Genomic DNA, 24,882 nt, shown 5'->3' with positions numbered 1-24,882 from the left:
AAAAAACACCAAATCTGCTTAGAGGCAACCAGCTAAGCTAATTTAATTTTATCTTTGTTTCTTTCTCTCGTCTTACTGTTAAAGAACTTTGAAGTGCCCAGGATTATAAAGTGCAGAAGAAAAATGGGGAGAAGTTAAAATAACACTGAAAGTGGACAATCTACTTTGGATAACTGAATTGCTAAGAGTCTAAACCCATCTATACACACTTAAAAGTCACACTGTAGTTGTGCATCTTAGTAATGCTATACTAATCTGTAAGCACATCTGGATGGAATAAAAGTAATTGGCAACATAGGCAACTTCTGTATAAAAAGTAAATCGTTTAGATAAAAATAGAAAGCTAAAAATGAAAAAAGTGGTATAGGAATAAAAAATGAGAAATGGAAATATTTCACCTACTCTCTACTTCTCAGCACCTTCTAAAAATAACCTAGGGATCTATTTTTAGACATACTACTCAAATGGGACTTGGCTGCTTTCGACTGTGGTTATTTGTTTATATTTCCACATGGTTTTTCTTCCCTATTAGTGTGTAATCTCAAGAGAAAAAAAAGCTGTATCTTATGTATCCAAGTACTACATAAAATTAAGTTTTCGTTAAACAGAGAAATACAGTTTTCATTTTTAAACCTAGAATAGGTAGAAAGAGCAACTTATATGTTATTTACCTGATCAGTAGTGAAGGACCTGGTTTCTTAGACATCTAGCTTTCATGGGGAAGATCCTCTTTACAGAGATAACCTTTGATTTAGGGTCATGAAATATTTGAGCGGTGTTGCCATCGTTTTGAATCTCATTCTGTGGCAAGAAACTGATATGATTTCCTTTAAGTATTTTTAAAAGGTCAGCTCAAGAGTTTCATTATTTGCCTTCAAAATAGTTTGGAACCAAAATAATTTCTGATTAGATGGGTGAATATAGCTTAGAACTTTTACTTTCTGAGTTACTTCAAATTCCATTGTCACAGAAACCTGAATTTTAGAGCTAGGATGAACGGAGAGATTATTCAGAACCATCTTTATCTCTGAAGATTAAGAACGAGGAGCCTTGCCCAAGGTCACAGGCAACGAACAACAACACTGAGACTTTGCAAAACTCTAATCTCCCAACGTATCCTTTGTACTTCCTTCCACTATGTATTTCTTCACAGATGGATAAAAATAAGATACAGGGAGATAAATATGCCAATTTTTCACACTGGTCAGCCATTAGAGACAGATCACAGACCACGCCAGTAATACAATCCCAAACACCAACAGTAGATACCACTAGTGACCTTAAGCCACATGATCTCCCAAAAGCTGGTAAGTCTCTTCTACAGCAATTGAGTTACTCATCCATTTGTTCCTTCAGCAATTATTTTTATGTACTTTGGCTACATGTTAGGCTCTCACAGAAGGAAATGATAGTAGGCCTTTCACCCATCAATTAACTAATTTAATTCCAGCCCTAACCCAGGGGGGTTCGATATCCCTTCTGATGCCCTCACCTCTCAGTTTCTCAAACTATTTTTTTTTAATTTTTACAGCACCTGGCCTTCCTAGGTGGTCTCTCATCCAAGTACTAACCAGGCCCGACCCTGCTTAGCTTCCGCGATCAGACGGGATCGGGCACGTTCGGGGTGGCGTGGCTGTAGGCTTCCCAACCTTCTTGACTTCGATTCCCTTCCAATTCATCCCTCAACTCCATGGCTTGGCCAGGACCCTGCTGTCACCTGGCACTGCTCCAAAGCTGAAATCCCAAACTCTAAATTCTACTCTCAGATCACAGCTTTGTACCCGTCTAGCTTTCCAAGTACTCCAACCCGCCCCCCGATAACGCCTTTCGCCTCTCATCATAGTCTTCTGCCCCTTCGCTCCTGCTTGTTTAATCCTGCTTCACTGCATTTCCTTCCCCATCCGGCCCAGACTCCATTCTCTCGCTCAGATGTTCAATTCCATTGACCTTCCCGCCTACCTGCTACCCTCACCCTGCCATCGATTAATTCAACCATTTGTCTGTTGAACATCCTTTACTTGGCCTACGGACCCCTGCTGAAGAGATTTGCCTGTCTGATGCTAGGAGAAACTCGAGGGCCAGAGTCTGGGCTGGGCCCTCAGCACAGCTCAGTGGTCTTATCTTAACCTAGGGCTGCTCAGCTATTCTCAGAATCTTCCACTTCCCTGAGGACATCAACTCCACACTCACCTCCTTCTTTATTCGCAGATGATCTTGTTTTCTATTTCAACAATACAGAGGCACCAGGCTTAAAGCATCTCAGATGCCTACCCTGCAACCTCTGTGGCGACGCCCAACAAAAGTACATCTAGGACGTGGTTCCACAGTGTAGCGGTCAGCACGTCTGCTTTACACAAAGAAAGTCCTGGGTTTGCGCCCCGTTGGAGCCATGGTCCATGGTCTACAGCCATGGTCCATGGTCTACGGCCATGGTACCCTGAACTAAGCCCGATATCTGATCTCGGAAGCTGAGCAGGGTCGGGCCTGGTTAGTACTTGGATGGGAGACCACCTAGGAAGACCAGGTGCTGTAGGCATAAATAATAATAATAAATAAATAAAAATGTACATCTACCTTGAATCAGCAGACCCACTTCCAGCATCTATCTGAAAGATAAAGGCAAACCCACCATCAAGTGACCTAGGCACAGGCTAGTCATTCGAGCACTGTTTGTAAGAAGAAAAGATTGGAAACCACCCGAGTGTCCTCAGCACCAAAAACTACGGCACATCCACCATGGAGCACCGGGCAGCTGTAAGGGAGAAGCGAGGCAGCTCGGCACAGGCCGTGAAGAAGTCACTTCAGTGTCACTCGGTGAGAAAGGCACGGAGAGGAAGGAAGTGATAATATGCTACTCCTCTGTGGAAAAGGTGGCGAGGATGGGAATCTATATACTATTCACTTATCTCTAAAAAGACAGAAACAAGAGGAACAATGTGTGTCACTCGCTCACACTGACCACTGCCTGGACCTCCCAGGGCCGGGCTCTGCCTTTCTTGGAAACCCTGCTGCTGTTTCTTGCCAGTCACTTGCTAAAATGAGCCTGAGACTCTCATTCCCTTGGGGTATCCCACTGCACCCTCCTCGCTGCACTGCCGGTCACTGCGGGTCATCCTTCGCAGCAGGAGTCTGTGCCTCTCCCAGCGGGCTCCGGCTCTCTGCCCTGCATGGCTGCCTCCCCTAATCCCCCGACCCTCTCTGGCCGCTGCTTCCAGACTAGAGCAGCAAAGGGGCCAAGACAATGTAACAGACGATGGTTTGAAAAGCCACCTACAGGCGTTGGGGATGACTGAAACGAATTCCTTAAAAACCGAACGTACGTTTTGCTGTTTCCTGTACTTAAGCACAAAAGTTCTCAGCTGAGGCAATTGCCCGTCAGTCGGCCAAATTACTTTCCTGGAGAAAGAAAGATAAAGGAAGCTGACAGACTTTCACTTGGAGAAATATGTAAATTAAAGAAAGTCTAGAATAAATTTATCAGAAGCCAAGCTCATCTCTACCTGAGAGAAAAACCCTTAGAATTCTGTTGGCTCGCCATAGTACGGGCTCTATAGTTAATATTTAGGAAATTGTTAGTGAGTGTCGAATTTAAACAGTTTTTGTAAAGTTATCCGAAAAGCAAAGTAATGTTCATGAGCCCAAGAAGAAGCAGCCTTTGAAAATAAATTTCTGGGAAGCACAGCAAAATTGGAAAAGAATGTGAGCGAGCGAGGGGAGCTTCTGGCTTGGTCTGATAAGAGACCTGGCTGAATTTCACCACATTCGGTAAGTATAGTTTAAGCTTAATGTGGCTTTGGCCTCTGTCAGGCATTTCGGGGAATATAACTACTCCAGGGAAAAAAAGTCGTCAGCTTTTCAGCCCTCGAAGGTGTTTTCTGGAGTTGTAATCTGTCAGACACCTCATCGGTTACAAAAGAATCCTCCTCAATTCCCTCCAAAGATGTTAGTCCTTGTTAAACATGCAAATCCTCTTGATTCCCCATTGAGAAATTAATCCCCATTAAAAAAGAGAGAACTCGGAAGTGTGAAATGAAAGACAGATAAGACAGTTCCCAGGGCCCAAGGCTGCTTTCAGAAAGTCCACGCCCCCAGTGGTGACGGCTTTCCAAGCACACGGGCTTTGCCACTGCCCTGGGCACCTGTTTTTCTGCCAGGGTCTGTTACAGTCTCCTCCATGACACACCAAGTCCTTCCACATCTGAACAGGGTCCACCCAAGGAGTCAAATCGCAAACGAAGAATACAGGCTCAGGGTGAGATTTCTTTTACTGATGAGATTTTATGCTGACTTCCTGTACTGAAGATTCATTTAAAACAGCCATCCTTGCTCCCCAGGCAATAAAGCTTTTCAAGGGTGAGATCAAGAGAGAAAAGTGCTGGAAACAGGAGTGTTGAATTACTGAATTTGGGACAAATAGACAATCAGCCTGAATAATTAGGATCAAGCCCCGAGCTTTGGTTTTGCATGGCTGTGTAGCTCCAGTTAAGGAGCTAATTCTAAATGATTAGCTGCTACTGTATTTTAAATAGGTTCTTAAATAATACACTAAATCTTGGTCTGTGAGTACACACGCGTGACAAGCTGAAGGGCTGGAATATCCTGTGGACAATTCAAGCTGAGGATGACTCAACGCTTCAAATATCTGGATAGTGGCGAAAGGTATTTTTCTAAACTTGATGTTGAAGTCATTTCTTACATTCTCTATTATCCTGCTGAACTGGATAAGTTAGGATCTGGAGGCCTTAATTATTCAGTTTTCTTATTATTACACCAAACAGTAAAATTAAGTAGACAATTTTCTTATTTCCACTTGCTTTTGTATTGTATTAGTTTCCCAACATTTATGGAGTGAAATTCAACATTTACGGAGTGAAATTCAAAATTTTAGAGGGCCACTATATTCTAGGTATAAGGAATTATATAAAATTAATAAGGTGTGGTCTCTGTCACGATACAGGGACGTGCACCGGAAAGATCAAAGTAATTCCCTATACTGTCATGATATAATGAAAAATTTGGTCTGGAATGGTCTAGAATTTAGATAAGGTACTCATCCCACTGAAATCTACGCATTTATAGGCACAACCATAGCCTGCATTTTCCATAAGACTATCCTAATTTTTTAGCAGTCCAAAACCATACCCCCCAAAACAAAAATTTGAAAATGCCTATTAGAGGTAAATATATATTGATAACAAAAGGGAAAAGGAATTTTCTGGTCCCAATGCATCAGGCTGATGATATGCATTTCTCTGAATGACTCATATCTTGACTTTTTCTTTCTAGTGACAGAGCCTAGATCTAGAACCTTCCATTAAGACGCTATATCAAAATCAGTCATTTGGAAAAAGAGTTGTGAGAAAGAGAATTTCCGACTCTTAAATACAAAGCTTTCTTTCAAAAGATTTTCTGGACCTTGGAATTAGTGCGTTTGCTCTAATAACTTGGTGCCCAACAATGGTCTGATACCTTGCAGCTTACAAAATTAGATATGTTAGGATGAACTCTGCATGTTTACACACACACATCTGCACCAATGTAGAAATGCAGACGTTTCATATGTAACTATGGAGATTCAGACATAATTATGACTCTGAATGGCCACTTTGCCCAAGGTCTCAGCTATAATTAGAGTGCTTTACTTATTTCATTCACAAAATATCATTTAGTGGTGACTTTGTGAAAGATACTGTGCTTGTCAGTGGGTGGACACAAAGGCGAAAGGTATACGTTATGTCTGTCCTCAGGGAGGGAAAAAGTCAGAGAGACAGATGCCAAACGCAAAGCAATTCCCACAGGAAGGAATATAGGTGACAGATACCTCCCCAAACGGCCTTATATGACGGACAAAAAGAGATGGTGTCGACTTTCTGGAAGGGGGACTGGCTGAAACTTGTCACCAGAGTCAAACTTATTAAATATCAAAAGCCACTTAAAAGGGTTTTTCGAGCTAAGTTTCTCAGTCTGGAACATCCAGCAGAACAAAACTCTGCCAGAGTAGAGGTTATGCTTCCGCCTAACAGCTCTCAAAGATCCAAGGAAGTTGAAAGAAACTTAACTTCGGAAACTGGAAAAAAAAATAAAAGATCAAGGCTATTATGCCCTGCTAATTTTACGAGCTGTAAATGACAACTTAAATGGTTATGAAATAGACTTTCAAGAAGATTAGGAACAGAATCTATCCCCTAATCAACATCCATGGTAATTAGCCCAAATATTTAAAATGTTTACCGAAACCATTCAAGCACACTCTGCAACCTGTACTAATTCAGGCAGGCTGCTGGTCATGGGTGTTGACCCAGAGATGTTAAGAGCTTTGTTTCGACTCATCTTCTGCAGAAGGTTTTCTGGATCAAGATGTGCGTCCTCTTATGAAGCGTAGAGGCCCATGACTCTACGTTCATCTCTCGTCTTCACCTCTTGCGTGTCCTAATTTACCCCACAAGGCGGAGCTTTATTCTACTGTATTAGTTTCCTATTGCTGCTGTAACAATTTACCACCAACTTAAAAATTCACAAATTTATTATCTGTCAGTTCTGTACTTCGGAATTTCAATGGAGGTCTCAGTGGGCTAAAAGCTAAGTGCGCTGACAGGGCTGTGTCCTTTCAGGAGACTGGGGGACAATTGTTTCCTTGCTCTTTCCAGCTTCTTGAGGCCACTGCAATTCCTTGGGTCATGGCTCCCCTTCCATCGTCACAGCCAGCAATGCCACCTCTCTCTACGCCTTTCTCCTGGTGTCTCGTCTCTCTTGACTCACTCTTCCACTCTGGAGGACCCTTGTGCTCACCTGGGGTCCACCTGGACCATCCAGGGGAACCTACCTATTTTAAGGTCAGCTCATTAGCAACCATAATTCCCTCTCGCCATAAAACATAACCCATTGACACATTCCAGGGATTAGGGTACAGACATCTTTGGAGGGCCACTATTCTGCCTGTCACATGCATCATTACAGAAGGTTGATAAGTATTCTGTTATGCTGATTCTTTCATGACTGTTGATCCACTTCCCCAAGCTCTTTCTAAGGGCCTTCAGGGCAGGGCCCAGGGGATCATGGGAGTGTTTATTATCTCATACTCACAGCTAAGAGAGCTAGGGAAACAAAACATGAAAATGCTCACCTGAATATTTACAATATTTCACAAATGTCCCTCCCTTAATTCCAGGGTCTATCCAAACTCATCAAGCCTGTGTCCTCGCTGAGTGTCCACACGCTCTAAAATAAGCAATGAAAACCTACTGTCAAGTGAAATTAAAATTCTTAAAAAAGAGTCAACAGTTTCATAAACTTATAGAAAGTGATGGCGACCTGCTTGGACCCCATGTGAGGCTACTGGCAAACGGAGTTTAGACCAGCCAACACCTAAACAAGATGAACTAAAAAGGATGCTGCTGCCATGGGTGCCTCACAAGAGAGGTCTTTGAAAAGATGCATGAAGGTGTCAAAATACGGCCTCCTGATGGTCACACTGCAAAGGGAAAAGTGAAGTGAGGAGCTGACGCTATGTCATGCGATGGATACATCATTCATTCGCTCTTTCTCTAAGAGCTAGTGCGTAGTCGCAATTCTAATTTAAATGTTTACAACTTTAAAAAATGTAAATCATTTCACGCCCTTCCTCTTAACACCCGCCAGTGGCTTCCTCTGACATTTAGAATAAAATGCGAACCCCCTGCCCAGTTGTGTAGAGCCCGCGTGCGTGGCCTCGCACCTCCTCTCTCTCTGAGCTCATGTCCACCCACCACCTTGACCAGCGTCTCCAGCCACAGAGACCTCTAGCTAAGCTCCTTCCACTTTGGCGTTGGTGTCCCTCTCTACACCTTCAGCGCTTGTCCCGCAGATTGTCGGATCACTGGCTCCTTCTGGTCATTCGGATCTCAGGTTAAATATTACCTGTGCAGCGAGCCTTCCATCATTCCTCTGTCCCAGCCCCTTATTTCCATTTCTGGCACAGCATTTATCGCTCTCTGAGATTTTTCTTGTTATGTAGATAATTAGCTCCAAGAGAGCAAGGGACGTGCCAGTCTGACTTATCGCCTGATCCCCTGTGCCCGGAACAGTGCCTGGCAGAGGGCAGGGCTTGATAATTACAGGTGGTGTGGGAAACCGGACAGCTGGGTTCATACGTGACTTTATGACTGTGTCACTTGGTTTGGACACCTCGTCGTACAATTCAAAACCGATCGTACGACGTCGTAGGATTTCCTCTGTTCTGTGAACATTTCTATTCAACGTCCACATAGCAAACCAATGCAATCAAACTATCTGGCTTTTAGGTTTGGATAACAAACATCTGGTTGAGAAAGAAAATGGTTTGACATCTCGGTGTTGTGCAGACATTACCTAAACCTCGACATTTTTTTTTTCTTGTGTTGTTAGGTGGCCAAAACAAAAGTAGAATAATAATAATATGACAGGTTACTTTAATCTTAGCTGTTTCGACTAATTTGAGAAGTAATGTACACAAATGTTGAATAAGGTGATACACATATAAAAAAATACTTTAGACAACTCATTTAGTGCTATTCTTATTTCGCGGAAAGTATAATGATTAAATTTTAGGTCCAAATTGTGCTCATTCATATCGTAGACTTTCTAAGTCAAAATAGGTAGAAGTCTCAGAAGTGTAAGTAAAATATCTGAAAGTATGAAATGCATAAAATCACACAAAAAAGCACTCAACAGAGTCGGAAAGAACAAATCAAAGATATATTTTCTGCCCCATGCTGGAATGGAAAATAAATTTAATGAAATAGAACTTGAGACATGAAATGTATTTATCATGCCCAGATAGCAAACTGATGAGTGTGAATTTTTTTTAAATAAGCAGAAAAAATGTCAGCACAGATAAATCTATCACAGAAGCAAATAGAATCTCTTCATAAAAAGCAGATCACACTGAGCCTCGGCCATCTTGTTTTTGGGCAATTTGCATAAACCTCCTTCCTTTGATCAGCCCTCAGATCTAAATCACCACATTTATCATCCTAAGGTTAAACCAAATTCTCTGGCTGTGCAGCAGTCCAGGACAAAACCATTAAATATTCCCTAGGGTCCATCAGCTGACACGACCGTTTCCTTAAGCACATCTGCTACTTTTAAAGATTGTTTGGCATACCTGTTTAAACACTAATTTAATTTACAACCTAATGACTTGTGTCTAGGCTATAAGATGGTAGACAAATTTTTATAGGCAACAATTTTCATTGGGGATTTAGAAAAAACTTAAGAATTGAGTGAGATATAGAATTAAGAAACGAGGCGGTATAGGAGAGTTTGGGAAAGAGCAGAAGCTGCAAGTCTTGTAGATAGGCTCAAATCCCGGCTCTGCCACTTGGCAGCGACACATACCTTGGGCAAGCCATCTAGCCTTTTGGAACCTCGGTTTCCTCATCTATGAAATAGGGTGGTCTGCCAACTTTTCAGACTGTCAGGGGTTCAATGTGACTTCTGAAGAACACCTGAGATGTGCCAGGTGCCTAGTAAATAGCCCGGATTCACTGAGAAGTGCGTTTTCCTATGCAAAAAGATGAAAGAAACGGGTCAAATAGGTTTGTGGCAAGGCCTTTTAATTTGCTGAAGAGGTCATTCGGATTTTCCATGGTGGTGGCCTAGCCGGAGACTTCGTGATCTCGCTGCCACTCCCGATGATGTGGGGTCCTGTCCTGTGGTCATCGCTTCTGGAACCTTCTTCCTAACACATAGCCATCATTCTCTCTCTCTTCTTTTTTGGTGGTGTATATTGGTTTGATACGATTTCAAGTCCACTTGCTTATGACTTAAGTGAAACTGTTTTAATCCACTTGTTTATGACAGAGACAAAAAAAGTTCTTCTTAGAAGTGAAGTTGTTTTGCTATAAGAATCACGTCAGGATGTCATCATCTCATCTGTTGTCGTTGATGACAATCATTTATTCATCAACGTGCTTGTCTGCATTTTCGGGGCTGTACATAAGTGCTAAAATGAGTCACAGGACCCCAGGTTGCCTGAAATTTCAGCCTTGGCTTTTTTGATACACAGGTGGAAAAGAAGGTAGATCTTCTATTATCTAAGCAGAAGAGTTACCTTTTCAGAGAACCGTGTCATATGAACCCCATCTATGAAGAATTCCATTAGCATATCCTTTTGCTGTTAATTTTCCTCTTTTCCAATTCTTGCTACATAAGCGTGTACGATAATTTCTAAGACAGCCATGAAACTATTCAGGATCTGACCACTCTCTCGTTTACCCACCCTAAATCACCTACAACTGCAGTGCCACGTAAGCAGAAACGCTGTCCTCTCTCCAGCTCCGCACCCGCACTCCTTGATTCTCCCTCTGCCACTGCTGCCCCGTGATGACATATGGCCACATGCTTTACAGTTCCAAGAAAAGAAAATTTACCTTACATTAAAAATATGTAAGCAGCATGTGATTTTTTTAACTGCTGAGATTTTTATCTCAATGCAGGAAAACTGCTGTTCCATTTCAAATGCATTAGTTTATGACACTTTGGCCTGACATGATCAGAATTTAGAGAGGTGACCATCCAGGTCACTGCTCCTGCTGAACTATGTGTCATATGGGTTCCGTCTCCTCCTCCATAACTGCATTGGCCCTGAGGACTAGGGGGTGTGTGCCAAGAGGCTCATGGTGGGACAGCCACTCTTGGCATTCCCGAAGGTTCTCCAATGCCACCAACTCTTAAACGCCCGCCAGGGGGCGCTGCTGCGGAAAGTCAGTTTTCTGCCATGCTCTCCATCTACACGAAAGCGTCTAAACCTAAGTAGACAGAAACAGGGCTGTTTCCACCGTTGTCCTTTACAATTATTTAGGGGTGAAAGGGGTGGAAGCAGCAAAATGCGACCGAAGGGACATGGACCTTGAGGTCAGAGGTGGCTCCTGCCTTCCTACCATCCGACAGTAGCACCACCTACCTTCTCTGGGCTTCGGTTTTCTCCTCTGGAAAATGGGGGTTAGAGAGGATGAAATAAAATAACACCCCTGCCGACAATGCGCGTTCCAAGTTCACGCACGTCCGCCTTTTCCTGCACGAGTCTGGTGCTGTATTTCCTGTGGCGACTGCTGGGAACAGGTGCGGCGGGTGGTTTTCGGGGGCCGGTGTGATCGGACTGGGGAGGGGCCCTGAGCTTGAGGGGGGCGCGGAGCACTGCATTCGTGGGCTGAGACGTGCAGGTTCTGCGTTCCGTCTCTGCTCCGCCACACGCGACACCTTCCTCCACGAACACGCGGTCCTGTCTCTTGGGACTGCCCTGTGCCTGCCTCCTGACTAGATCTGAAGCTCCTTTCTGCCTTGCCCTTTCGTCTCTGTAGTCGCAGTGCCTGGCGCTGTTGGAAGAATGAATGACCTGACTTTTAGGCATTCGTCTTTGGGTAGGTTGGCCATCTGTGGTTACTTTGCTACAGAGAATGTTCTAGAACCGTAGAATCTGAATCTGACCCTTGACAGGTGGCTAGAGAACTTGTTCTCCATCCCTCCCTTTTCCTCCCCTTTCCACGTCTAATGAAGAAGGAAGATGAAAGAACGATGGGATTTGTTTGGTTGTTAAGACTTTTACATTTATTGCCTCATTTTATTTATTGTCCATGTGGCTTATTTTATTTTATTTTATTTTTGATAAGGAAGATGTCTGCTTTCTGCATTGGATGAGGCTGGGTGAAAATGTACCTTTAGTTTAAATTCATGTCTTTCCCGTTGGTGTCCTGGACCTTGAGTTTTTAGCTTCAGTGAGTGTGTCCTCCAGCTGTATAATGAGGAACTACATTTAGGGGTGTCGGGGGCAGGGACGTGCTATGACAGATTCTCCAAACCAGAAGTGCGGTGCAGGGCCCAGTACCACGCAGCCGTCATCGTCCCTCTCCCCCGAGGAGCACGTGGTACCGTCAGATGTCGGGGAAGCCCCACCAAAGAGTATGTGCCCAACTGTGCTGTGGAGCTTTCAGAAGGAATCCAGAACATTCCCCACAGGTTACAGATCCTGCGTAGATTTTTCGGAGTCCCAGAGTTAGTGTTATGGAAACTGCAATTTGTGAATCCCAAATTTCATAAGAGCAGCAGCGGCAGCAGATGGCCAAAATACATTTCTAATTCACTTACAACCCGCTCCAAGAAATGATTTCTCCCTGTACTCCTCATACTGTTATTTTTCTATATATCTCTTTTATGCCTTCTAAATAAAATAATTATGAAGCAGAGAGACTGGCTAATGATTCCCTGGGCTGAGAGGCAGCAGCCGTTTCTATTTTGTGGTTTTTCTGAAGACTCATAATATAAGCCTCTGTCACTGAGGAACGAGGAGCTTAATTTTGTTATTTTTCAAGTCTGAGGCTTTAGTGATGGCAAGGTGGTGGGTATAACTTATCTTTATGTCCATGGGATGTTTTCTTATTTAAAAATATATAGCTGTGTCAAAAGCAATAGTCAGCTTGAATCAAAGACTTAGGAATTACTTCAGCCTCGGTTCTCCATGGCTCTGTGTATCAAAAGCAAAGTTTTAGTAGCTGCTTTAAAAAAATACTTGCTATAATCATGACCGTGATCATAGGTAGATTAGAAAATGAATAGACCAGAAATCAATCAAGAAATATTAGGCAACTAGCATGTGCAAAACACTCGACTAACGTCTTGATTAAAGTATTAAGGCTCTTCTCTGAAGAAGCTTAAAGTCTGAAAAGACAAGATACACAAGCGGTGTGAGGCAGATTATCGGGTGTGTCTTTCCAAAAGCGTGCCTCTGGGAATTGAAGGACGGGTAGAAGGACTGTGACAGGTGTCCCCTTCCTCTCAAGCCTGCCCACATCCGAGCTCCTTCCTGGGCAGAGAGGAAGTCCGGGGACGGGTCTAAGTCTGGGTTTCAGAGCTGGACTTGATTGGCTGAGGGGACTGGCGCAGATCTGGGTTGACCAGAAGCCCATCTTCGGATGTGCGTCCGACTGTTTGAAACTGGCCATCTGAGAAAATCACGGCCCACGTCGGGCCTCGCCCATGCAACTGGTAGACTAAACTTAGGATGTATGTTGGTAAACTTCTCTTTCTCTGTGGTTTTAAATATTTCCCATCTTGTTTTAGTTCTTGGGAGGTTGTTCACTAGTCACATTCATTGCCAGTATGACCAATTTTTCGTATAAAGAAAACTGTTTTAGGATGAGATACCGGATGGCATGTGTATTAGACAAATACTGGGTGGAAAGGGGCATTCGCTAAGCTGTGGTTTCTTCCTAAGGTCCACAGTCAGGCCCTAACTTAGCTCCCTTACTCGGTGGCTCAGAAAACAGAACAGAAAATTCCCATGAGGCTGGCTTAGGGCATCTTTAATAGCTCCCCCTGTTGCTAATACAGATCAACTGCAGGCAGCACATGTCCTTTGTCCGGTAGAGTTTGCACATGGGCGTGAAATGCGTTTGGCATCCGGTAGAGTCTCCTGGCCCAGGCGGCTCTAGCTGGTGGAACATGTATCATCCCTTAAAGATTAGGGCCCAGCTCTGTTTACTGTGACCTCGGTTAAGCCATCAGATTATTCTATTGTCTCTCTTTGGTGCCGCTGGATAGCTATTGATTAATATTTACTGAATGTTCACAATGTGCCCACTGCCACTGTGATGAAAGTAGCTGATTATCTGTTGAAACTGCTGCTATTCCGTTTGGCTGAAAGAGTTTGGGCGACTTGACACTCTCCGAGGTGGACTGTGACCATCATTGCCAAGGGCAATTACCCCTCCAGGGCAGTGCCAGCTCTAGGCTTTGTGGGGATAAGCCAAATGAGCTCAGAGGTGCAGTCAATACCGCTCCCCTCCTGAAGAAAATAGCTTTGGAAAAAAATACTTCTTTCTGACCAGAGAAAAGTAGAAAGTGGGGGTTGATGCTTTCCAGCTAGAAAGATATTTTATGTCTAGCTCCTCGGGGGCGGGAGACACACCGTCTAGGAGAGAAAGAGATCTTTTGAAGTAGAACTTCTGGCCAGGAGCCAGAAGACTGTCGCGAGAATGCTGTGCCACCCCTGTCCCCACCCCTTCCTGTTTGATTTGATCTTCGTTATGGTCTCTGGAAAAGGGAAAGAGAGACTAAGACAGGGCAGCCATTAGAATAATAGAAAGGTGCTGGGGACTCTGAGGTGACACAAGCCCACAGAGCCTACAAAATGGTAATTCGCAGCTGGAGGATGGCGGGTGAGTCGTTGGGGGTGGGATATGAGGATTGAGACCAGCGAGGAAGCTCGCAGCCTTTCTTTATAGTTAAGCACAAGCATATACGAAATAATATCTAAAAAAATGAAGATATTTTTCTTTTAATAAGCTTACTCTAAGCAACACTTAAAAATAGATACAATTTAGCAACTAAAATTACTTCTGATATAGAGAAAGATAATTTGCGTGACACGAAGTCAGGGAAGAATAACAAAATTTTTTTTTTGTTTCTCCCAAAGCAGCTAGGTTAGCATCAGTGAACAGGCAATTCATAGTATGAGAAATCCTCATGGTCCATAAACACGTGCGAAGATGCTCAACCGTTCTAGTAATCTGAAAAATGAAAATTTGAACAATGAGAAGATGTCATTTCACTCTCTTACTGGCTCAAATGAAAAGCCCCGACAACGCCGACAATGGAAACGCGCAGAGAGGAAGCTCTGGCCTGTGGCTTCTGCGCGAGCTAACGCGACGCGATGGTTTTGGGAGAAGGTCGGGCAATAAGACAAAGGCGGAGAAGTGCTGCCCCATCCCCATGCCACTTCTGGGCGTGTGAAGACTTGTACACACGTGTGCAGGGAGACAGAGGAACGTTCACCGCAGCGTCGTTGGAACAGAAAGACGGAGTCGATTTCCACGTCCATCAAGAAGAGAGAGAAACCAGCCATGCCACATCTTCCGGCGGATCAGGACCCGGCCCTTAAAAACGAACCTGCGCCATCGCGGGCATGCGAAGCACGGGGAATGGAGTCCGTAACGCTGCGACAGCCGTGCACGGTGCCCGGGGGGCACTAGACGCGTGGGGAGAAGCTCTTCGTACGTTACGTGAATGTCTGACCTCTATGTTGCGCGCCTGAAACCAATGTGACGTTGGATGTCACCGGGAATCGAAAAATAAAATAAATAAATAAAAACGAACCTGCCTCGAACGGTTAAATCCAAAAACATCTATTTTAAATAATGCAAGAGAACGATGATTTAGGCTGCTGGCAGCCTGTGGGGCGTCGGGGGAGGGAGTGGAGTCAGGGAGGCGTACCCGCACTGTTTTATTCCTTAGGGAAAAAACCATCTGGAGCCGAGCAGCCAGGTGTCAGGCTTCCACAGAGACAGGCGCTGGGTGGGTTATGCTGCCCTCAGTTCTTGTCTACAGATCTGACATAATCGATAAAAAAAAAAAAAAAAAAATTAAAGCAAAGGAACAGTAACAGACGAGTCGCTTTTGGGTAATTAAAGCGAAATGCAGCAACAAGGCACTGACTAAACAGTCTGGGGGCGGCCTGTGGCTGTGGCCAGGTCGGTGTGGGTTGAGGGGCTGCACCCAGATGATACAGAGCATGGAGGGCAGGATGTCCCCGGGGGCTGGCGGGAGCCAGCGAGATGCCGGAAGTAGGCCTGACAGCGACAGGAAGCTGCTAAGTTGCCATTAGATGCTCGGTGGAGGTCGACGCCCTGTTAAATACCACACAGTCGTTTCATGTTCTTCTCAGCGCATTTCTTTCCTTTTCTTTATTTTTAAAAATTCTGATGTTTGAGATGAACATGTTAGTGCTTTAGTGCCCTCTGTACCAGCCATGTTCCCAACCATCTGCTCTCTCAGGCACTAGCCCTGACTGGACACCCGGCTTCGCTTCGGCTTGAAAAAGGGTTTGAAAACAAGAAAGTCTCCTGCCACCAGCTGGGCCTTAATCGGGAGGGCAGCAAGGGCAGGGGTGAGGCTTTGGGAAGTGGAGGGGACGGCGGGCAACGGGAGAGGGCGTCCCAAGCGGCGAGCGGCCGCAGATCCAGCTGACTGCTGCCCCGTGGAGATAAGGGTGAGCGTCATCAGACTTTCCAATTCAAAGGAAACCCCAAATCTGGAGTTTTTCTTAGATGTGAAAACTTCTGATTTTTAAATATTTCGCACATTTCTTAAATACTGTGTAGGACAAAACAACAACAAAACATAAGCAAGCTACGCTTGGGGCTCTGCCGTGTCCAGACTCCACAGAGAAAGCACCCGTTGCTGGGGCCTTGACCTGGTCTCACTACTGCCCCCTGTTGCAGAGGGTCTTCAAGTACAGGACAGACATGAATCTCTCTCTCTCTCTCTCTCTCTCTCTCTCTCCGCCCTCCTCCTCCTCCCACCACTCCTCTCCTCTCTGTCTCTTGTCCCTCAAGAGTTGGTTCAGTCAAGATTAAACAAAGATGGGCCATGTCAGTTTTGTGACCACTGAATGAGCTGGACGGAGCCGTGGTCATCACCCAGTGACCGCATTTCACACTCTCCCTTTGTCGCGTAGTCCCCTCTGCACCCCTCACTCACTTCCATTCCATGAGTGGCCCCTGAAGACACCTGAGCTTTTCACAGCTTACTGCCCGTGGGGGCCAGGCCCAGCGTGGCAAAGGCGCCACTGCACTGTGACATCCAAGAAACCCTCCGTGCCGCGGAGGGCAGTGGCGCCTCAGGAAATCGGCAACCAGGCACCGAGGGTCTCAACAACCCCTGAGCGCTTTACTGTGGTTTTTCTGCCAAGGAGAGAAGATCGTGGAATCAGAAGAAATTTCGAGCTGTTATAGAACTGTTCTTATTCGCAGCTATAATAAGGAACGGTACATTTCCCCAGCCTACTGAAATGATAACTCTGGGTTTTATTTTTGGAAAAAAGTACTTTTCATCTTGTAAAAATTTAATGGCCTCTGAGTGACAGGGAAGTTCCAAGTGGCTTTCACCGGCTCTTCTCTGGCTGCAGCAGAAGGTAGAAGTGAAGGCAGGGCCTCCCCGCTCGGAGGGCGGACAGGCGTTCAGAGGAAGCACCAGCTTCCACTGTGCGGACGTCGCTACTTAGCAGACAGAGAGCAGGCTCTCTTCTCGAGAACCTCTCTGAGCCCGGGACAGGCAGAGGCAGGCAGACCTCTCGGTAATATCGCTAAGATTAACGACAGACTTCTGTGTAGCTGTGATTTCAGTCTACAGGTGTTTGAGTGCCTTCAATACTTCGTCCTCTAAGATTTGGCATGAGCAGAGACTTCCTTCCACTTGGTGTTAATATAAAATGACCGTACACCTGATCATTAGCATGAGGCTCAGAGCAGGGCTTCTGGAACTTGACTATGCACAGGATCCGTCTGGGGTTCTGGTTCCAGTGCGGATTTTGATCCTGTGGGTGTGGGTGGGTCTGAGATGCTCCTGAGCTCCCAGGTGATGCTGTGCTGCTGGTGCATGGACCATGCCTCAAGGAGCAAGGGGGAGTCGAGGCTGGGAGGGGGAGGGGCGTGTGGGAGGAGAGAAGACAGTTTCCCTTCCCTCTGAGGATGGGCCTGTCCTGTCCCTGCCCGGGATGGTAACGGGCCATCTGAGCCTTGCTGGGGGGAGCCCCTAGCCTGGCTGTGGCTGAGGACGTAGCAAGGGCCCAGGAGGACAGGTGTGCCCTTTGCGGAAGGTGACCGTGACAGCAGCCACTGTTCTCTGGAGGAGGTAAGTGCAAGATCATAGGCTGCTGGCAGGAGGAAGCTCCGTGGACTCAGGAGAGCAGCGAATCATCAGCTGTGTGTTTGCTTCGAGGCTGTGGCGGGTCAGGTAAGGGAGAGAGAGGATGTGAACGTTGTTGGTCTGTTCCAAGATTGCTCCTCCTTGCGGACTGGATGGAGCGAAATTAAGCCCTTGGGTGCCAGGCCTCTTGGCCCGAGTCTCTGGCACACAGATGGTGTCACAGTTGGGCCCGCCCCCTCCTGTTTCTGACATGGAGGTGATGAGGGCCTCCAGCCGCACAACTGTGACAGATGTTTGTTCCCAGCAGCCGACAGGAGCCTCGTCGCAACGTAAACATTTCATCTACTCTGGCTGGTCCTGTCCGTGCTGTGCCTCTGAACGGCCTTCTTCCCACGGGCTCTGCGCCCCTTTCCGTGTTTGGGTGGTGAGCTACGGACGGAGGGGCTGTGCTGCGCTCCCGCCGACCCCCCCTGCTGTTTATGCACAGCTGGAAGGAGCCCCAGATGTGACCAGGTGGAAACCAGACAGGCGGTCATCAGTCTGCTGCTCCGTGGGTGACTTCGGCTCCGCACGCAGAGAGAGGCTTTGGGTCCAAGCTCATCAGTGGCTGGACGAGAATGGTGCCTCGGGCCTCGTTTTAAGACACCATCGGTAATTGTGGAATGTCTCCAAGGAATTCTAGGGCAAAGCCACTCTACCTGAGATTCTTTCTAAATAATTTTGGGCGGTGGCAAAGACATTTTTTAAACAAAATAAGAATCATGTTCTACACAAACAAGGAAGAAAACGTTAAAGGACAAGGCGGTCTCGAACTGACAAAAGAGGAAGTGGCCCTAATTCATTGTGAATTGAAGGTACGAATGAGCATGAGTAGGCGGGTCCACACTTGCCTACCAGATGCTTCTTTTGGAAATAAGGAAAATACTCCATCCACTATGTATATTTCACGGAATACCAAAGTTGTCAAAACGGCAAGCAGCACTTGATCTGCTATCAGAAAACAGGAGTTTCAGGAAATGCTAATTTAAAAGTTTAGATCTGTAGGAGAAAACGCCCTGGCTTACCTAAAGGGAGGTGGGCTAACAGGTGTCACTGGGGCAGGTACAGGGGACTGCCACCCAATTCAGAGCTGCACCACCACGTGACTCACAGAGGGAGCTAGGAACGGCCTTTCTTGTAAAAGGAAAGACGCTTGAGCGCGTGGGGTCTCCGCCACATTGCGTAGGACTGTGGGTCTGTCATTGCCTTCCTGCTGCTGTCTCACAAGCGCCGGGCGCCAAGTTGTGCCTTGTTCTCTTTTGCCATGCACTTGTCACCTGCGCCTGGCCCTGCCGGAGGCCCGCGGGGAAAACACGAACACCCTTTGAGAAGCTACTTTGTGCAGGGCACTTCCGTGTATCTCACTAATGTCACTCCAGCGGGCGGGGTGGCGGACGCTGGGACACTGTTTTTATTATTTCAACTATGAGGAAACAGAACATAGAGTGGCTAAGTTTCTTGTTTGTTTTTTTAAGTCAAAGGCTGTATGGCACATGTCATAGCCTGGTTCCAAAGACGTGCTGACTCTAAGACTCATGCCCTTTCTATTACTGGCTCTGTTAGACAGTGACGGGGGCAGTGGTCCCTGGCATGTGTGTGCTGCCATGCAGTCCACGAAGGAACGGGGCCTGAACCACATGCAATACGGTCCCCTCTCTACGGAGCAAGAGGACATGCGTGCGCTGAAGCATTGGCCCTTCTGGCTTACTTTCAAGTTTGGGTTTTAACAAATGAGGGTTTTGAAGACCAAAGTCATCACTGAGGCCCTTGGGTGCAGCATGGCAGGACCTGGAAATGGCAGGGGAGTCTGGGAAGAGGGCAGGACCTGACTTCGTGCTCGGCCAAGCAGGGGTGCTGCCCATTCAGTGCAGGAGAGCCTGCGACATTCACTTAGTCAGTGAACATTTATTGGGCTCCTATTACGTGCGTGGAGAGGCACCAGGGTCCGAAAGAAATATGAGGACACAGTCTGTTTCTGGATGAGGAGTGATCCTTCAAACAGACTCAGAACGGAACAGAGCTGGCCTACTCAGAGTTGGGGTAGGCAGATAAGCTCCCCCCGCCCCCCGTTATTTTAGTAGATTCTGTGCCAGGACTTTTTTTCTTCTTGATAGTTGAATTGCTTTATGCTCATGAGATAAGATTAGGCACAAGGTAAAGACCATATTTCTAGCTTCTCTTTCACGCAAAAGTAAACGTCTCTATTTAAAAAGTTGTTCTCTGTTCCATGTAGAACATCTTGCTATTATTAACTATTACGTACCACTCATGACAATTTACTAGTGACAGTCATTTTCAGGACAGAGATAAGAGTCACAGAAATTCTAAGTGCACAAATTGTAAGTGAAATTTAAAGACTTTCAATTTTTCCCCTCGAGCGAAAGCTGACTGACATCTGAACAGATGTCCAGTGATGGTCCCACAGCACACGCAGCCACCACCATGTTAGAAATGACGGGGAAAGGATAAAACGCGTAGCAGATGCACATCAAAGAAAGTTGCCGAAAGAGATACACCTTTGAAAGGCTGATTAGGAGATGTTTGGAATAGGGCTTTTCTGATAGAGCTATTTGCCTGAGAAAGATGGTCAGTGCCCTTTCTGCTGAGAACTTCAATTACAATCACAGCTGCACTGTGGAGACGCCAGTTTATACTCAGATGCTGCCAAAAGGAGCAATTTTCACAAAATGTACCACACTCTCATTCTCCAAAGACACTCTCTGTCGTAATAGGCAAGTGGTCACAGCTTCGAAGATTCAACGGGCCACGTGACACTCACGAGATGGCCTGAGAGAGTTTTACACGTGAGCACGTCGTTTTCGAATATCGAGGGGCCACCTTCCGGAGCTGAGAAAAGAGCAGGCAGGATGGTCCCGTCAGCCGACACGCCTCGGTCAGGCCATGATTCTCCTCCAGAGTGTAATGGGCTTGGATGACGATTCGTGCCAGCAAGAATGAGGAGTGGATTCTGAAGTCTGATTTAATCAAGATACTATAGGAGCTTAAACTATTCTCTTCTAGCTCCTGTAACACAAGCATCTGCTGGCCGATGGTCAGCAACGCAAATTTAAAACAAAATATGTGGCATAACTTATTAATTAATCCATTGAAGTAATATGTATAGAAAGCCCTTTTTAATTTGAGAGTCTTACTGACATAAACAGCAAAGGAAGAGCATGCGGGGAAGAATGGAATGAAGAAGGCTTTGGTATGAAGAGAGATTAAGACTGACTTTAAGAGCAGGTCTTTTTGGATAAACTCAATTCAATTCAAATTCCAAGCATTCAGCGAGTGACTACTATGTAGTGACACTGGGATGGATACAAAAATACAAGTAATGTGTACACCTTCTAGAAGCCTGAAATCTAGGATACATGTTGGTGGAAGTTTTGAATTATTAGTTACAGCCTCCTTCTCATGTAAAGTATTTGTGACTGTTGTTTTGGGCTGACTCTGTAATCCTTTACCCAACCATAAGCCAGTGGGGATTTCAGTGTTGCAAATGCTGAAAGCTTTGTAAGGCATTCATTCTTAAACATCTGCAAACAGCCTTTGTAGTGCAGGCACCAGACACTTCCCTCTACACGGTATTCAGCTTCTTTGGTAATGACAATGATTTCTGCATATAATGCTTTTAGCCATAATAAATATATTCTAACGTCCATCAGCAATCCTGTGAGGCCGGCACAGCAGATGTTACAAATGATGAAATGAAGACTCTGAAAGGTCAGTGCCTGGCTCAAGGTCACACAGCTAGTGTGGAAAAACAAACAGAACTAGAAGCTACCTTTTATGACCCCATTTTAAGTGTTTTTCTGTATATCACAAACTTGCTGTTACTATTACTACCTACCATTTAGTTAGTGCTTTGAAGCAGGCACTAGGCAAAGTATTTTGGATATATCTCATTTAAATCCTTATAATTACAATTTATGAGGAAGTCAGCACTCAGATAAATTAATCTGCTCCAGGTCACATAGCTTCTAGGTTGAAGAAGTGACATTGGAGCCATTACCCTACATTGGGACGCCCGGCGTCCTTTCGATGAAAATCGTCACGGGGAATGTTCGAGTTCACCCTGCCGTGGTCATCTCGTCCACGATACAGGGAGGGGCCCGCTAAATGTTTCTATTTAACTTCATGTATAATCAGAACAAAACTAAATATATACAACTAACATTTAATAATGAATCCAACCTGGATGATTCCGATGCGGCTGTAAGATATAATTTTTCATGAAAGGAGGGGCCCACAAAGGCAAAGTGCATCGGGTCCATGAGGGCCCCCTTGCTAGTGCCTATAAATCCTTGAAGAAGGTCTGTGAGTTCCCCTTGTGTCTGCTTCTCCTTCCTACTGGCTCGGAGCCACATCCCCACTTCTCTCTGACTCCCAAGGCCACTTAAACCTGATGCTGTCATCACCCGCAGGGCGAGCAACTGCACCAGAACCAGTGCTTACCTCTGGGCTGCTCCCCATGAGGGCGCTTCTTCCTGCCTGTGACAGTGAGAGCTGGTGCTGGACTGGCCTGGAGGGGCACCTTCCTGGGTGACCCATTTCTCCCACCCCGTACTGCCCTCTCCCATCCCCATTGGCCACCTGCCGAGTGCTGATTTTGATAAATAAGGACTTTGGAGGAAGAAAGAGACACTGTCCCACTGAAGGGTGCTTTGGTTAGTGATGGGCGGTGGCGATATTGGGACACAGCGAGGAGTCACACTTCAGTCTTCGAGTGCCTGGATGGGGCCTTCCACCAACACGATGTGCGCCTTCGACCCCAATACTCTCTGGTCCTGGGACTCTGCCAGTGTCCTCTATTTTGACTGCTTTTCCTTTTCTCACTAAATCCAATCAGAACAACGCATTTTCTGTCTTCCTGTCAGGGACGTGGCTCAGGTAACTGCGGTAGTATTTTTTAAATGTTCACCTAAAATAGAGAGTTAAGGTTCAAAGAGTTTTCTTTTAGTAACAAGGTCCTTATTAGAATTGGAAAATGTGACTGTGCAATAATGAATTAATTATAAATCATATGATAAAGTTATTAATCTAATCGATGATTAATTAGGAAACTAGAGTAAAACTAAAACCAGCCTTCCCTGGCCTGTAGTCTACTGTTTCCCGGGCCAGTGACAGATAGCTGCCATGTTTACATTACTCATTTTAAAGAACTGGACAGAATTTTCTCTGTGAGTCCTCATGTCATCCTCGTGAGGTAAAAGGTAGAAAGAAGATAATTGCCAAGCAGTGTTGGAATATTCTTAGAGCACGTGGCCATTGCTTTTCTGCTTCAAGCTGAGAAATGACAGTAGCGATGTCATCTTCATTCGACGCAAGAGAAAAAGTCTTTGAAGTGGGGATGATTGTCGCTGATGGATGGTTCAGGCCACGCCCTATCTACTGTGGGCTAACAGCTCACTGGGCTTTTTACTTCACAACTAATAAAAGTTTTCCATCTTGTTATTTCTAAGCATAATAAACAACTCACCATTTTAACCTTGTATACCTTCTAGTTAAAAAAAACTTCATGATTTACGTCAGACCCTACTAAATCAATTAATTACTTCTCTTGAGTTTCAGTTTCCTTATGTGAATTTTTTTCTAGCTTCTAAGTTCTTTTCTTTTTTTTTTCAATTACATTTGACATTCAATATTGTTTTATGTTACTTTCAGGTGTACAGCATAGTGGTTAGACATTTATAGAACTTACGAAGTGATCCCCCCGATAAGTCTAGTCCCCACCTGGCACCACACATCATTATCACATAATTATCGACTGTATTCCCCCTGCTGTACCTCAGTCTCTGTGACTAACTCGTAAGTGCCAATTTGTACTTCTTAGCCCTCAGCCTGTTCCACCCAGGTTCCCGCCCCCCATCCCACTGGAGACCGTCAATTTGTTTTCCGTGTCTTTGGGTCTTAACGCCTCACCTTAAATGTGAGTAGACTTACTGGGCTGCCTGACTGAAACCCCAACGAGCGGGAGCAAAAACCGACCCAACTAACTACTTAGGTTCACGAGAAATGCAGCCTGGAACACTGTGGGCTACTTTGTATAAAGGTCTCTTTTTAGAGCACAGACTCGTCTGACTAATTTAAGTTTAAACAAGAGCCACTACTTATTATCAAGAAGAAAGCCTGTGGCCTGCTTCTTTAAGATCTGCTCACACGGTGTTTAGGCCGAGAACAAAGGTAAGAACAGTTTCCTATAAACTAAGTAAATATTTATATCTAGAGCTACCTGACTTCTCATATCAAGCCATAGGCTTTACAATATGGTATATTTATTGACATATTAATTGGGTGTTACTTGTCTCCAACAATAGAATGATGTCTACAATAGAAGAAAATGAAGAGACTTATAAATGGGTAAGCAGTTGACTAACATATAACCAAGCTATTGACTCATGCATCCATTCACCATTTATTAAGCTCTTACTCTATGCCAGGCAGATATAGTACTAGACATAGTTTGGGATACAGATATTCCTTGGGATTCAGAGCTGAAAGACACAGTACTTGTCCTCAAGGAGCAGGTATGGTGTGCAGTGTAGGTACGTGGAGGAGGCTGTGTGAGCACAGGAAAAGGCACCGAGCATGCACTGGGGGTTCTGGGATGGCGTCCTGGAGAAGGTAGCGCTTGACCCGAATTGGGTTCAAAGCCTGTAATTGATCGTTCTGTGTGGAATGTGTTTGGCCAGAGCGACGGTAATGACAAGACAATTCTGAGTCTTCCTCTTGAGCTTTTTAACTCTCCAAGTCAAGTACTTTCGGGGTGGGACACTGGTCAGGTCCGGGATCCTGTGTCTGCCTACATTGCACTTGTCATGCAAGGGTGTTCTGTAGAAATTTACATCAGGTAAGGGAAGCCGAGGTAGAAATGAATCTTTGCAAATGTACTTAAAGGACAGTTTCCACCTTCAAAACTTTGCTCCATCGACGTTTCCGACAGGTGACTGCCCTGGACTCGGAGCCTTCAACCTGAGGACTGCTTTTTCTTTAAAAGTCATCATGTTCAGATACTCAGACTTATTTGTTGGATCTCTCCATCACTGATAGCTTCCTACTGTCCTCATTGTCACTAACTGAATGTAAATGTAAATTCTGCATATTTGGTTCCTGTTGAAATTGATAATTACTTGAGCAAATATTTATTGACTGACCGCAATGAGACAGGTCTTATGAGAGGGG

General features: G+C 45.3%; 1 protein-coding gene and 2 pseudogenes across 1 annotated transcript in view; 1 reads left to right on the top strand and 2 right to left on the bottom strand.

The window, feature by feature from the left end:
• KCNB2 (potassium voltage-gated channel subfamily B member 2) overlaps window positions 1–24,882 on the bottom strand; it is a 334,241-nt gene that overhangs the window by 26,318 nt on the left and 283,041 nt on the right. The window lies entirely within an intron of this gene.
• Window positions 1,523–1,641, bottom strand: LOC120585589 (uncharacterized; annotated as a pseudogene).
• LOC120585613 (uncharacterized) lies at window positions 2,420–2,536 on the top strand (annotated as a pseudogene).

The sequence above is a fragment of the Pteropus medius genome, unplaced genomic scaffold (genome assembly GCF_902729225.1).
Source record: "Pteropus medius unplaced genomic scaffold, Ma_sr-lr_union100, whole genome shotgun sequence".
Lineage (NCBI taxonomy): Eukaryota > Metazoa > Chordata > Mammalia > Chiroptera > Pteropodidae > Pteropus > Pteropus medius.
The sequence above is the reverse complement of the archived record's forward strand: the minus strand, read 5'-3'. Positions and strand labels throughout refer to the sequence as shown.